The sequence below is a fragment of the Papaver somniferum genome, chromosome 7, assembly GCF_003573695.1.
Source record: "Papaver somniferum cultivar HN1 chromosome 7, ASM357369v1, whole genome shotgun sequence".
NCBI classification, from domain to species: Eukaryota; Viridiplantae; Streptophyta; class Magnoliopsida; order Ranunculales; family Papaveraceae; genus Papaver; species Papaver somniferum.
Window position 1 is genome coordinate 44,882,903 of NC_039364.1, and position 16,439 is coordinate 44,899,341.

Sequence of the window (16,439 nt, forward strand, 5' to 3'; positions counted from 1 at the left end):
ATTCATTGATTGAGGACAAATTTGGACTGTTTTTAAATTCCTAGTAAAGGGAAAGGACTGGCCAATACAAGATAAGGGTTCGGATTTCATCACTGCTCCCTTCTTGCCCGCCTTAGGAAAACGAAACCTAACGCGAACCCAAGCTTAAAAATTGACTAGAACGAGACCGATAGGGTATCACGCTTATCAGGAAAAATTTTCGAAGGATATTGGTTACTTTCTTAAGCACACCTCGAAGTTCATGATGGTTTCTGTGAGTTGAATGCGTGATTGCGCCGCCTTGTGATAGCGGTAAGGCCTTGGGTATCAAAGCTCCACTGAGATTCCCTCGCCTCAATTCAACTTACTTTGACTCGGATTGATTCCAGAGGGGTTTGCTTAAATTGTAACGAATTCCCCTTCGAGAGATAGAAGCAAGTCTAGAAACAATCTAAGTGGAGCCATCATGCTTTTTGTTTGCTAGATAAAATAGGCTTGTCGTGGTCGAGTCAGCCTTCTTTGTGCTTGTTTAGAATTCCCTTGCAGTTAGAATGTCAAACTGGTATTATAATAGCCATCAGAATGAATATAATTATCCAACTGAACAATATGGACATTATTATGACCATAGTGTGAATAATGGTTGGGAACGCCAACCTTTTGAAGGTTATGGGTCATACCATGGTGAGCCCAATTACTATCCACACGTGCATCAGTCATACGAGCAAGAAGATTATAGTACTAGTTCTTCATCTCTAGAGGATACAATCAAACTATTGAAAAGTAGTCCTTATTATGATCCTTCAGTTCCTATTCCTTCTCTAGAAGAGACTCTCAGGAATTTAGCTGAGTCATCACGTCAGTTAGCTGAATCGACGTATAAATTAGATGAGGTGAATAACGTAGTTATGGACGAAAGAACTGCAACAACAACTGAATCTGTAGAAGATATCCTCAATAGATTAACTCAAAACTTAGATCCTACACTAAGGGAACTTTCTTTGGAAGAGACCCTTGAGAGGATAGCTGAGTCGACACGTAGACTTGAGTTAGAAACGAACGAAAGTATTGCTCAAAATAACTTGAATTGCCAATATAGTGCATCCAATAATACCCTTGAGAATGAAGATAGTTTTTCACATAATCAAGATAACGGGGTTATAATTGGTAACACTACTTATTTAGATAAGGTTCAATCAACTTCCTACTATTATAATGATGAGGATAGTAGTGATGAAGAATCTGAAATATGTAGGCATAGTGATCAGGAATCTAATAATCCAATTGAGATTTATAGTGATTATATTATTTCTACTTCAAATCCAAATAATTTTTATGATTATCCACCTATTCAAGAGGACGAGGATTTGATTAGGAATACCACCGTTTTAGACGATGTAGTATTTCCTTTTGATTACTAAGCCGATAGTGGTTTAGATGAACTCGTAGAGATTAATGAGGATGAACCTGACTTAGAAGAATCAATTGCCCATTTTCAGGAATCTGATGACCTAGGAATTAGGGAGATTGTGACTAGTCTAACTAGAGACACTGAAAACTCTAAGTTTGGGGGTGATTATCATTCTCCATATGCTTTAACTCTTAGAAAGGTCCCTCACTTGGGACTTGACATCAATGCCTCAGGCATCTTACAAGATTATCTTCATACTCGCTCTCCCGAACCTCATAATGTCCAAGAAGAAGTTCAGTCGTTAGAAACCCATCCTATGGTAGATGTGGTTAGCCCAGGCAATAACACCAAGTTTGAATTTATTTTCCCACCAAATAGTTTTCTTCCAAATGTGGGAACGTTTGTATTTAAAATGAGTCGAATATTAAGTTCTGAGACTAAGCCTAAGTACTTTAGGTTAATAGAATCGACACATTTTCCTAAGAATGACCACTACTCTCACTATGGTCAATTATGTAAGTCAAATCTGATTGACTTAGAGGATCCTCGGTTATTTAGGTTATTATTTTGTGATTCTAAGTTCTTATTTGAGTTTTTCCAGACTCTAGGACCTAATAATTTGGATCCAACCTATGAGGAAATGCATCCGAGGAAAATATTCTATTTAGACCCTTTCATTGAACCTGAACCTGAACCGAAAATAGCGATAGTTATCAGGAAAATAGGTAAGGGCATGCTAGTATTGTTCATTTCGTTGGTTCACTGCAGTTTCCTTTTGTCAACTCTTTTTGGTTTTAAAGACCCACAGTTATTCCAACTACTTTTATACTGTTCGAGTTGACTAATCCTTTCCTAAGTCTGGCTGAAGACTTTAAACTTAGCACTTCTTGGGAGGTAACCCAATCTCATGCAACACGGTAATATCTTTCCTTAACTCTTTTGCTTCAAATGGTAACAGTTTCTCCTTGTTCATGCTTTTAATTTTATCTTTAGAACATTGAGGACAATGTTAGATTTAAGTTTGGGGGTATGGGAGAAACTTTTTAGTTGCAGTATGAATAAATAAACTCCAGAACCTAGAAATTTATGCCTATTGAGGACTGCACTAACTAATCTAAGTGGATGGAAGCATTTTGGTTGTAGGAGTTGAGGAACCAATCTGATTAGATGGCAACATCTAAAGAGTCTATTCATAAAAGCACAGAGCTCAGTTGTTAGGAATAACATGATAGTTTCACCATATCTCGTTGAGTCCTTTTCACTTCTTTTTTGATGTTGTTTTCTTTTTAAATATGTTTCTAAGTGATTTGGTGGGGCTCACGATTCAAGTTGTTAACAATGCTAGGGTGAATTAGAGTGATTGAGATACCATGAAAAAAAAAAGAAAAAATTGAAGAAAAAAAAAAAGAGAAAGAAATAAAAAAAAGTTATGAAAAAAAAAGAGAAAAGAAAGAGAAATTGAGACCAGACCATTAGACCAAACAGAATAAAACTTAATAAAGTCGACCACTGGAACCCTTGTATATGCCAGTTGTGTTGACCTAGAGTTAGGATTATTGACCATTGGTTCCCTTGTGTATGCTAGTGAGTTGATATTAGTCAGACTAGTATCTCAGTCATTTAGGTTAGGTTCATCTTGGCAGAGGCCTTCAGACAGATATGGGAAACACCGTTCACTTAGTAACATCAAAACCATCTATGTTTTTCTATATCCATCTTCTTGATCTATCCATGTGATTAGTTTTGACTCCGGATATTGATGTCCATAGTGCGACTATCTTAGTAGAGCTCTGTCACTTTATATGAATTTTAGTATGCTTGAGTGCAAACTCGTGTACAACAATTGGAATTTCGCATCAGGGTACTTCTTCCTGTAGTCAATAAGTATGCCAACCAAGGAGATTCTTTAGTGCCTTCCAAGGTTCTGCGTAGATAGCTAAGGTCTGGAGTACAGGTTTTGTGGGTACATCTCTTGTAAGCCCTCCCGAGACTATAACTCGGCCACTAGGGACACCTAGGGGTTTAAAGGCTTATTGCATACGCTAAATGCAATCGACGATGCCTGCGACAGTGAGTTAGGATTTTATTTTGTAGTTTTGATTTGCTCGGGACTAGCAAATAATAAGTTTGGGGGTATTTGATAGACGCATTTTATGTGTCTAATATAGCTCATTTGTATATATTGTTAGTGCTCGATATCGTACTTATTTGGTTATTTTATTTATTTGTAGGTGTTTTTGGAAGAATAAGGCTTTGTGGCGAAATTGGCTAAAAATGCGGCATTTGGACCTCCGTTGATAACTACAAGAAGCACCCCAAAAGTATGTTGGAGACATCCAGAAATACCCCGGAGGAACCCCGAAAAAGTGCGGAAAACATCCCAGAAGAATTGCTAAAGGCAACCCATTTCAGGGCATGTACTAAAGGGACTCTCGAACTGGATAAGGGGGAGGTCATCTTCATAATTCAAATACAAGTTTTGGCGGGAAAATGCATGCAGCGAAGAACAGTTTTGGAGATCGAATTCTGACGAGATTTTAGGAGATCCAATGGCTGTATTTGGTACGTATGGACTATAACTGACTTAACAGGCCTGGTACAATCAATTTCAACCCAACCAGTTGGGCTGGAATGACCGGGAGAAGCAATCAAAGTCCAAACAGGACACTATGTTGTTGTTCACGTTCAAATATTTTGTGAGAAATTTTAGGGAGACTTTCACGCTGGATATACATGTATCTAGTTTTTTTCAAGTCAGGAGAGAGTTTTCTGGCAATGGGATAGCTAACAGACGCGTACATAAGAGAGAGGAAGATAGAAACCCGTAACTGGCAGAGAAGAGAAATAGGAGATTTCATCGGGATTTGATGACCCTGTTGAGTTATAAAAAGGTTGGGTCGAGTCATAAGAAGGGTTAGCAAGTTTAGGATAGAGTTTAGAGTCCAGGAGAGCCGAGGAGAAGCGATTACAGAGAAGAAAGTGCTGCTGTTGCTGCCATTGAAGAGCTTCAAGAACACGAAGAACAGACTTACATAGTCAGTCGTTCTTCAGCAGTCTTAAATAACAATACCAGTGTCGTTCTTTTACAGCAGTAAAGGCTTATCGTTTACAGCAGTCTTCAATAGCACTTACCCCTTTGTAACAGTGATGCTGTAACACTTCTACAGCGTTGCTAATTCCTGTTTCATCTTATATACATCAATAAAAACACCTATTTTAGCCATGAATTTATCTTGTGAGTGTGTTTTTGGGATGAGGAGTTAAACCTATTAGCCGAGGCAACGGAGGAAGCCATTGTCCCATATTAATTGGTATAATTCTATTTTTATTATTTATTTGCAATATTTTTTATATGATTATTTGCATGGAATTGAAATAGATAAATTGATTTTTATTGAGTAGTTGTGAATTATTTTGATGAAGCATGCTGGGTTTTTAAAACTTTTGATGTTTCATACTCTGTGATTACAATTATTACTTGAAAAATTTATTATAGGAAAATATTAGAATCACTTGAAAAGGAAAAAATTGCATGAATATTGAATAAAATTTATCATTTAATGGGACAATGGTGGAATCCAAAGTCTTGGTGTTTTTCTCTATAACTTTGAACAACTTTATTTAATTGTCTAGTTTAATTTAAATCTAAAAATTGTTTTCTTCACAAGTCTGAAAGAACCTTTTTACCACTACTACAATCACTATTTGAAAATACATCAGGCAGCATTTGTTCAAGTCTCTTAAATCCACGCAGCACCTGATCTGTCCGTTTTTCTTTTTACCGGGACCACATTAGCCAACCAGGTCAGATGGTGGATGAGCTTAATGAAGCCAGCAGCAAGCAACTTCTGAATCTCAGTCTTGATTTGCTCTTCTGCCTCGTGCCTGAATTGCCTCGGGGATTGCTTGATCAGCTTGGCTCCAGGTATGACATGTAGATGGTGGGTGACCAATTTTTCATCTGGACCGGGCATTTATAAATAGGTCCAAGCGAATATGTCCTGGTATTCTTTGAGAAGTTGTACAAGCTTCATGCGTTCATCCGTACATAAGGTTGAGCTAGTCGAGATAGGCCTAGGAGATTCCTCATTCCCAATGTTAACGATTTCGAGCTCATCAGTTGTGGAGTTGGTGCCGTCTTGCAACTGTCGTGGAGCATCCAGCATCTCTTCATGTGGATCGTCGTTGTAGCATTCCGTTGGGCGGGGAGACTTGGTAACAGTCTCTCCTGCTCATTTCCTACAGCGGCATCAGTATACGGTTTTCCTTTTCTGGTCACGGCTTTCCAAAAAAGTTCGTTCCCTCTTAGCATCAGCGTGGGTTGCGGCTTCACCGGATGAAGAAGAACGCCTTGTCAGAAAATATGCATCGTGGGGCTTAGCCCTCAATGATGCGAGTCGGTCCTTCTCCTGAATCGACGCCCACGTGGGGAGTGGGATGCAATGAACTTTGTCTGATCCTTCCTGCGGAACTTCTCTTGGTTCAAACGATTCCACTCCACATACCGGTGCATAGGGAGACAACGATGCAGGGATACGAACGACTTCTTTATTCAGCATAGTCTTCGGGCACTGGTGATATGTCGAAGGGACAATCCTACTGTCATGAAGCCACGGTCTCCCCAATATCATGTGGTAGTCTGGCTCTTTTTCTATGACTTTGAATTTCACCTTTGACTGGACGGGCCTTACAGATAAATTCAGGTTGACATACCCGTACGCGTTGGTTTGGTTTCCCTCGAAGTCTGTCATCGTAGTAGGCTTCCGTACGATCTGGCCTGGGCGAACCTTGGATGTCCTGAGAGTATTGAGAATAATCACATTCGAAGACGCTCCTGTGTCGATAAGGGATCTCTTGAACTCTGAATCCTTGATGTGTGCGGTAACATGTAGGGCACGGTTGTGACCTTCCTCTGGTTGATTGCAGCAAACATCTCCGCCCGTTGTTTCTTCGAGAGGTGTAAAAGTTCGCATAAACTTTCCACTAGAGAAGTCGCTTCCTGATCCACCGGCCTCCGGTTCATAGTGAAACTATTGACTTGAGGAGGATCGTCGTGAGGATCAGTCCCCAGTGTAGGAGTCTCCATGACAGGACCGCTCATATTTGATCTATACAATTCTGGCCTAAACCAAGAAATGGTCGTTCCAGACTTGCTTCGGTCACAAACTGAAGGAGATGGGGTTGATCTTAGGGAGGGAAGCGAAGAAGGTGTTGAGATTGTGAAGGTGTTGGATGTTTATGACTTGTATCAGAAAGATGAACTGGCTGTGCCTGTCTGTGTGTTGTTTGGAAATAAGTGATGGACCTATTTATACAAGTGATAAAGCACAAACCTCGTCTCTCGTAGGAAGTGGAGGAATGGAGTGATTAAGTAGTAGGGTCGTGTGTGAGTGATTGCACGATCACGTCTTGGCCCACTTCTCCCATCATCGCTAACCGTTCATGCCTTCCTGCCACGTTCTTGTAAGGGAGCGTTGCACGCTGCACGCTGTAAACCGCCAGACCAATACCCCAGTAAGTATCCCTTAGTTTGTGACATGCTTGATGTCTCGAATGAGTGGATCGTGGGACCCACAGGGAGTAGCATACGATGCTAGGTTAAATAACTGAGTTATTTAGGAAATCGATATTCATGAAATATTGTGTATACTCTATGCATGTAATGCATAGAATATAATCAATGTGTATGAAGCGTCGTTGTTTTAAATCTTAACGGAGTAAGTCGCGGATTAAGCGTCTTAAAACAGATGCATGCTTAGCTATCTTCGATTGATAGTTTGGAAGCTTCACAGGCAAGCCCTCCCTTGGCCGATCATATGATGTGGTAGAGTGACGGATAGCAATCACCACGACACCTTATTGGCCATTTAACTCCTAGCCTGGGCTGCCTAACCAAGCTGGTAGAGTTGTACGGACGAGATGATATATGACGCTCATCTGCGACCGTTGATGAAGTTTTAGGGTTTTGAAGAGGTGCGCAAGCATCACTCTTCATCTTGGTCGAAACCAAGCATGGAAGGCGTTTTTGGAGGGACCGACCAGGCGTGCGTGTAGACGGCTTGTCGGTGTACATGTCCGTACCTCACTATCTCATGAAGGTGCGATCTAGGCCACTCAATTTGACCGACAAAGGTGAGTGGTTGAGATCAGTTTCGACAGAAATCCGTTGCCGCAAAGGAATTGAAAACCGCGCGACATGCCTACTTTGGGCGCTCATTTCGAGGCGTTCGGCGATGGTTGTCCTAGGCCGATTGGTCATGCGTGTATATGGGCCCACAGTGATCATGTTGACATGCTTGGGACCTTTAAGTCTATATCTACACCTTCCATCCAAGCTTGCGAAGATGGACGCTCGTGATCGATTAACGACACATGTAACATGCCGCAAGCCCTAATTAGGGTTTTGGATCGGTCGTGCGCATGCAACTTCAACCAAACGGTTTGGAAAGATATGCTCCTCCCTTGGGGAGGCCGATCATGCGGGGTCCACAATGGGCCGACGGTGAACGTGTTCGTACCTGCCTCATGGTCCTAGGTGTGATCTAAGCCATCCAACCATGCTTGCGAAGTTGGATGGTCGTGATCAATTTAAGACACTAGTGGACTTCCACGACTTTTAAAGCATCACATTAGCCATGTTTTGAGCAATCGTTTATTGTTCCACGGCTTGGTCGTGAGAGAACCGATCAGGTAGGTGAAAAGTGGGCCCGCCAATGTGCATGCGAACGCTTCTCCGATCAATCACGAGACGATCCAAGCCGTCCAACTTGGCTTGCGAAGTTGGACGGTCGCGACTTCTTTGAGACTGTTTTTGACAGTCTTGCGCATACTAGCCACTCCATACCAGCTCGACCATCCTTCTTCAGGGCTGGCGTTTGGTGGCTATTTGAGGGCATAACATGTGTTCGACCGTCCAGGGCATAAACGGGACCGCTGGTGGTCATTGCGGTGATAGCCTGCTCCTGCTGAGGATCGTCTAGGCTGGTTAAATCATGCGGCCAACCTGCGTGGTCGTGATCGTGATCGTTTCTGAGACTGACATGGGCAATCCAGAGTTCCCTTAGGAAATATGCTCAATTGGGCTAGTATAACACACCGAGAGATGCTCAATCGGGATAGTATAACACACCGAGATATGTAGCATGTACGGGTATTTCGTGCATGCCTCACTATTGACACTTGGAGATTCGTGTTACTCTGCTAAGAGCAACACTTAGTCGTCATGCCGCACCAATAATGAGAGTTCTGCGGGAACATCACAGGAAATACAAGGCTGATCATGCATTAATTAATAATACTATAAATCCACAGAATATCGGGATTGTTGCTACATGCTCCGTTCTGGGTGTATTTAATTCACAGAATACTGGGATTGTTGCCACATGCTCCATTCTAGGTGAATTAGTAAAGTGAAGAAGTATTCATCACTCAGATAGCTTTATCCTCTGCAGGATGTCAGGGTATTAAGTTCGTCTTTTACAATTTTAGCCTTGAACAAAAATCCACCATCAACACTCCTATTGAGAAAAAAGTCATATAGCTGTATAGACTTTACTTTATATAAATTTGATATTTCGAGCTGAGTTAACTCGCTTATATATTTCTCGAAATATGTGTTGGTAAGCTTTCGCTTTAACCAAGTTCACTTTTTATTCTTGACGAAAGTCAAAAGATGATCCTGTGAAAATCGCCTGGTAACATCTTACATGATTTGTGTGAGACGGTAATTTGATGTAGACTCAGAGTGTTTTGCATTGATTATTTGATCACTTGAAAATTGCTTTGAAGCTAATAGTTTGTGTGAGACAGCTATTCTCGTCTTCTAAGAATGTTTCAATGATTAAAATGGGAGGTTAGAACAATTAACCATTGATTGGATATGGCACAGTATGCTTACTTGTATGCTAACTGTTGCATGTGTATTCCAAGTCTGGTTATTTAGTATGCATACCCGTATGCGTACTGATTCAACAGTTGAAGTCCGGGAACTATAGTATGCATACCCGTATGCGTACTGATTTCAACTGAGTTCGGTCATGAACGACAATATGAGTACCAGTTTGGATACTGGCGAACAAGACCAAGTCCAGGAACTTAAGTATGCGTACCCGTTTGCATACTTGAGTGGGTTAAGTTCTAAAATCGGTTAAGTATGTTCACATACTCATGAAAAAATACATTTATATAATAAGGAATGCAATCTTTGCAAACCAAGGCTATAATGTTCATGAATTGATTCGACTGAATCAAAACCGATTTTGCTTCAATTGTGTCTTGTATACATATATGAGAATATAAACAATTGAACAACTCTATAACTAGTTTCATTTGATTCATTTGAACTAGTTGTAATTGGGATGAACAAAGTTGATATGAAAGTGTTCATATGGCTAACTTCGGTTAACTATTGTTGAGCCAACTAAGTGTACACGCTTAGGTACGGTTACCCATATCTAAATGAAGGTACATTTCATTTGTGTGTAAAAAGCTAAGACAATCTAACGGTTGAAAGAGCTTGAATCTAATCAGGTTTTCATCTAACGGTGAATATTGAATGCTTTGTTACCAAGGTAACATTGATTGCATACCCTGATTTAAAGACTATATGAGGGGGAACTCTAGCAACTGGGAAACCTAATCCCCACACCTCTTGTGTGATAGTAGTTGCGACTAGAGTCGATTCTCCTTTAACCTAGGTTTTTTTTAAAACCATTATAGGTTAACGATTTAAAGACTTCATTGGGATTCTGAATCCATACCCAACTATTTTCTCTGTAGTTGTGCGTTCTGATCTTACTTTGTTCTATCTTATTGAGTACTATCTTCTCTAAGATTTGCTCGAGATTTAATCTTCGATAGGTAAGATAAAAAGCAATCACAAAGCTCTTCGTCTCATTATTTGTGATTCCACAATATCTTATTTCGCTACCATATGGTTAAGATTATTGTGAGGTGATTGATATTACTAGGCTGTTCTTCGGGAATATAAATCCGGTGTATCAATTGGTTCCTGTTCACCTTGATTTATCAAAAGCCGAAACAAAACTCGTAGGTATTTCTGTGGTAGACAGATTTATCTATTCAATAAAAATTTTTGTGTGAGACAGATTTGTTTATCAAGTCTTTGACTTTGGGTCACAACAACTCTTAGTTGTGGGTGAGATCAGCTAAGGGAATCAAGTGCGTAGAGTCCTGCTGGGATTCAGAGGCGTAAGGAACGCGACTGTACCTTAATCAGTGTGAGATTAGTTATGGCTCAACTACATTCCAGTTCGAAGTTAACTTGTAGTAGGCTAGAGTCTGTAGCGGCTTAATACAATGCGGTGTTCAAACCTGGACTAGGTCCCGGGCTTTTTCTGTATTTGCGGTATCCTCGTTAACAAAATTTTTGGTGTCTGTGTTATTTCTTTCCGCATTATATTTTCTATATAATTGAAATATCACAAGTTGTGCGTAGTTCAATCAATTGGTAAATCCAACCATTGGTTGTTGATTGAAATTGATTGACACTTGAACATTGGTCTTTGGTATCGTTCAAGTTATTTCTCATAATAATCAGGCTCGCTGATTCCTATTTGTTTGATTTGCTGATTACATTGAGAAACAAAGATATAACTTTTGGATGTATTTTCCTTGATTGAGTTTGACTGTCTAGTTGATTCTCTTGGAAGTATATTGGAGTTAGTCCATACATATTGCCGAAACAAAATATTGGGTGTGGTTGTTAGACCCCCGCTTTTTCAATTAGTATCAAAGCAGGCAAACACGTTTAAGACCTCATAAGTATGTGTTTGTAGCAATCTGACTCTATGGACATAAGTGTTATCTCAATAAATGCACCACCAGATCCAGGGATTCCATAATTCTCTTCAATGACTGATTTAATAAAATATGTAGAAGAAATTCTATTTAAGCCTCCACCAGGTTTAAAATCCCTTGAAGTGTTTTCAGGGCTTGAAAAGAAACTTGAAAGATTATCTCTTGATGTTGAGTTATATCTCCAGAAAGAACAAGAATCTCATGATAAGCTAAATCAAGTTATGATGAATAATGTTCACGTTGAGGTTGATCTTTATCTTGATTTTCTAATGAGTGAGAGCAATGCTTCTCCTCTGGTTAATCCAATTGGTTGTAACAAATTACAAGAGGAGTTTAAATCTCAATCTTCAGACTGTATCATCTCAAAGCATGATTCAATTCATCTGTCAAATCCTGATACACTTGCTCAAGATAATGGTATTGCATTCTTTTGTAAAAAAGTCAGGATGTCTCTTTTTTTTGAAAAGAGTTCCCATATGCAGTACTAAATGTTATCTGCATAATATGTTTTTTATAAGTTGTAAATGAAGAAATTAGGAATACAAATTCTCATGTGTTCTTTTTAAGTTCTTTGAAAAACTTGTAAAAAACAGACCTTTGGGTTTCTGTCAATACTATGAGATGTAAGAGTAGTTGGAAAGAAACTCTCTCTTGGTGTCATGGTGTGCAAACTCTCTTTGTATTATCTTGTCTAGTCCATACAAAGAATTTCTCAAGAAAATGTTTGTTGCTTATCAAAATTCGATGAAGCTTAAAACAAACAAGCCCTTGATTGCACACGTACAATTCACGTACATTTAATTCGAATCCAGTTCGTGACAAAAACTTGTTCGTAAACGTGCTGGTTCGGGTTCTAATCCGCTTGCACATAAAACGAGAGAAAGAATTATTTTTGTTCTTTTCACCTTCTCTTCTCGACAGTTCACGAACGAAAGAGGAAACCCCAAGGGTTTGCGAACTCATAATCACAAAAACTCTTCTTTCAATCTTCTTGAGTGTTCTTGGTACCGTTGGGTTCGCAACAAAATTCTACTTCACGGGTTGTCTTTGATTTTTCTTCCTTTCCAGTTCCGGAGCTTCACCATTATCAATATTTCGTGTACTCGGTAAGTGTTTCACTGGTTCTTAGCTTCTCTTTGATTTCAATGGCTTCTAGGAAGAGACTTAGTCATGGTGAAGGTTCGGGTATTCAAAATCGTGATACTATTATGATCCAAGCTTACAAACTAGGTTCGTGGACGTAGAGGCTCGTGATTATTTTGTAAAATATAGTACAAAGAGGCCCTATTATGGAGAGGATTTATGATCATTCAGAACTTAGTGTAGATGGTCTTCCTGCTTTCTTCAAAAACCATAAATGGGGTATAATTCTTCATCCCATGGGAACAACACATATATAAATGTCTGCCCAATTTTATGCTAACTTGCATGAAGCGGACACTGTCAACTGCACGTTCAAGACCATTGTTCGTAATGAAGTTCTTGTTGTGAATCTTCAAGTAATTACTGAGCTTTTAAATTTTTTCCGGGTCGGTGACTTTCAAGTACCACGACCTGAGTATTTGAGACCTTCTGTAAATGAGCTCTCAAACTTTCTCCTTGCAAAAGATGTAACCTGGAAGGATGGGAAGATTGATGTTCATGATGCTGCGCTGTTTCTAAAAGTTGATGGGAAACTACTGGTGGAAAATTTGACGCCCAACACTATTGACCGACTGTTGTGTGAGACACAGATTTGTTTATAAGTCTTTGACTTTGGGTCGTAGAAACTCTTAGTTGTGAGTGGGACCATCTAGGGAATCAAGTGCGCAGAATCCGGCGTGGTTCTAGAGCCGTAAGGAACGCGACTGTACCTTAATCGGCGTGAGACTTGGTTAGGGATCAACTACATTCCAGTCTGAAGTTAACTTGTAGTAGGCTAGTGTCTGTAGCGGCTTAATATAGTGTGGTGTTCAAATCTGGACTACGTCCCGGGGTTTTCTGCATTTGAGGTTTCCTCGTTAACAAAATTTCTGGTGTCTGTGTTATTTATTTTCCATATTATATTTGTTTATATATTTGAAATATCACAGGTTGTGCATAGTTCAATCAGTTGATAAATCCGACCTTGTTTGTCGGATATAAATTGATTAACACTTGGACATTGGTCTCTGGTACCGTTCAAGTTATTTCTCATATCAATCAGGCTCACAGATTTCTATCTATTCTATTTGATGATTGCATTGAGAAATAAAGATAAAGCTCTTTGATATATCTCTTGATTGAGCTCTCTTTTAAGTTGGTGCTCTCGGAATTATATTGGAGTTTAGTCCATACAGATTGCCGAACGTGTACATAATTCACCATTCGTTAAGAGATAATGGATTAAAGATGAGGTACTTATGATAATGATTCTTGTTTACCTAACTTGGTTTGTGTTGAAGTTCTTAAATATATAGGTTATAAGGAACAAATAAAGTCGACGACTTTTGGTTTTTGGTTGTTACCGCAAAGAAAAAATTTCGAGTTCATAGATCCTTAAAAATCTTGGTTAAGAATAACTTATTTTTCATGAATTATTTTTGTTTCAAGTTGATCATTTGAAAATTGCCCAAGCAATGATAACCACTGGGAAAGTTTCAAATTGTTTAAAGAGAGTTTTCAGAATTGTTGTAATTTCGGCTCAGGGTAGGTTGGTGAACCATCTCGCAAACCATAAATATATGAAGTAAATACAAGAAGGTTGGCCAACCAGTTCGCCAGCCGTAAAATACAAATTGGGACAATTCACGAACCGTTGACATATGAATTTTGGGAAACATGACAGTTCTTGAACCCAGTTCACCAACTCTCTCAGTACTGATTGGCATTGCTACAACTCTCATAAACACTTTTAAGACAACTTTGATCACTAAATCACTTTGTGTTTGTGTATTTTTGTTTTGTCTTGAGTCTCATTGAACACCACTATTGCTTGAATGTTTTCAACTTTCTTGGTTCATTTTCGAACATATGATGCACGGTTCTTAATGACTTATATATTTATATATACATGTGCATCTTCTTCTTTTTCAAGGATATCTTTTCATACACTTTTGGTAGCCATTCTTGGTGTAAATCCTTGCGGAAAAGATTGATTCTTCCTTTTAAGAGTAAATCAAATCTTGTTCACACAAATTTTTATCTTAGCAAAGATGATCATAATACTAAATCTTCATGATTACATATTGTGTATTATTTGATTACCATGAGTTAGTTCCAAATTTTTTAGTAACACGATCTCATGAGAAACTTTTAATGATTGATTCTTATCTCTTATCGCCTTGTGGAATTGCTAAAATCTAATATTAAAATCTTTATCTTTTAGAGAAAGGTCGCTTTTGTTGTTCTTTCAGGAATGACATCAAATAGGGGAGATCTTTTTTCAATTTGTGCTTAAACGTCATATCTTTGTGGGGAGAGCGGATGTGAAATTGTAGGAGATGCTTGTACCTATAAATCTCCTTGATGAAGACGCCGAGTTTCTTGGTGAATTTTTCTAAACTAAAAGTTGGTATGTGTTCTTTAGGCTGACACTATTTTTTTTTAATTCATTGTGATCCTTGTTTTACGCCTTTACCAATTTTTTTGACAAAAAGGGGGGAATTAGTATCTTACTACAAGATATGGCTTTTCCAAGCATTATTTAAGAGGTGTGGATTATGTTCTATAGATTTTACCTATTTTTCAAAAGATGTAAGTATTGACTAAGGGGAAGAACATATCACCGTAGTATTGCTTCAAAATTGTGGTGCAATTGAACTTTGAGAAACGTAAAAATACTATGCTTTGGCATAACAACTTGAGAAGATTGATTATTCACTCTAAGTACTCGTTCTTGAGTATTTTCATAAGTTGTTAATATGCAACAGATCTTCAACAAGGTACATAATGAACACATGCAGAATCGTAGACGTTGAAGATTCAAGAAATCAAGAAGCATAGTGGAATAAGAACATGTGTAAAATGGTTTTGTCACTAAAATTGACAAGGATATTGTTAGAGCATTGCTCGGTTGAATCTTCTACCGTTGGTATGTCAAGATAGTTGTCAAATTTAGATAACAAAACACATTCTTGATTTAGTCACTAACGTCAGTTTCGGGCTAGACTAGTAGAGTATAGAATCAAAGATATCCTTGAAGAATGGAGATTGGAAACTACACAAAGATATCTTGGGAACTTCATTAAAGGTTAGTAACAAACTCTTGATTCTCTTATTCACTCTATCTCTCTATCTATCGAAACAAATGTTCACTCTCTATGGAACAATTCCTATGACGGTAAATATATATTTATATATACACTCGAAGGTATTTGAGCCCATGACTTTTGTGAGAATAACCTTTATTACTAGAAAGGTCCTCATGTTGCAGTGGATGAGAATATGAATGTAACGAGTCAAGAATCACTCAATTTCGGGTTAAAACGAAGAAGTTATGAGTGATTATTAAAGCAACACTTATAAGTGTGCCTAAGGTTGATTTCGTAAATAGGAAATTGTACACGAACTTTTGGCAACAGTTTTCGGATCAAAAGCGTGAATACGTGACTAAAAGCTTATTTTGGTCAAGTATTTGGGTGTTTCCTAGACAATGTATCTTTGTTTCCAAGCAACCTAGCCTTGATCATTCACTATAAATAGGGGTTTCATGTAACCACACAACATACCCCTTGAAAATTTGTGTGTACATGTGTTGCATAAGGTTGTTTTCCATATCTTTGTTCTTCATGAACAAGAGTAATATTTCAAAAGACTTTACTTGGGGATCGTAAAGCACAGGCAATCTATCTTCTTTCGTAGTTACGAAACCTGTTTCTATGAGTTTTACATAAATTCTAAAATTGATAAATCAAGATATCTCTAGATTTTTTTAGGTGATATTGTGAGGAAGAATCAATTAGGTTACGGAACCGTAAACCCTAATTAACCGTAAACCCTAATTATTGAGGAGTACCTTCTAAAGAAAATTAACGTTCCACTGGAGGATTTTCAAGTGCATCTGCTAAAGAGAATTGAGGTTGTGCTAGAAGGTTTTCAAGAGGAATTCCTAAAGAGATTTTATGTTCTCCTAGGAGTTCTACAGGTGTAAGAATACAACTGAAGCAGGTATTACATCTAGTCTGAAATCCGGTAGTAGGTAATTGGTATACCTTAAATCAGTGTGTGTTCAATATGGACTAGGTTCCGAGGTTTTTCTACAAGATTGTAG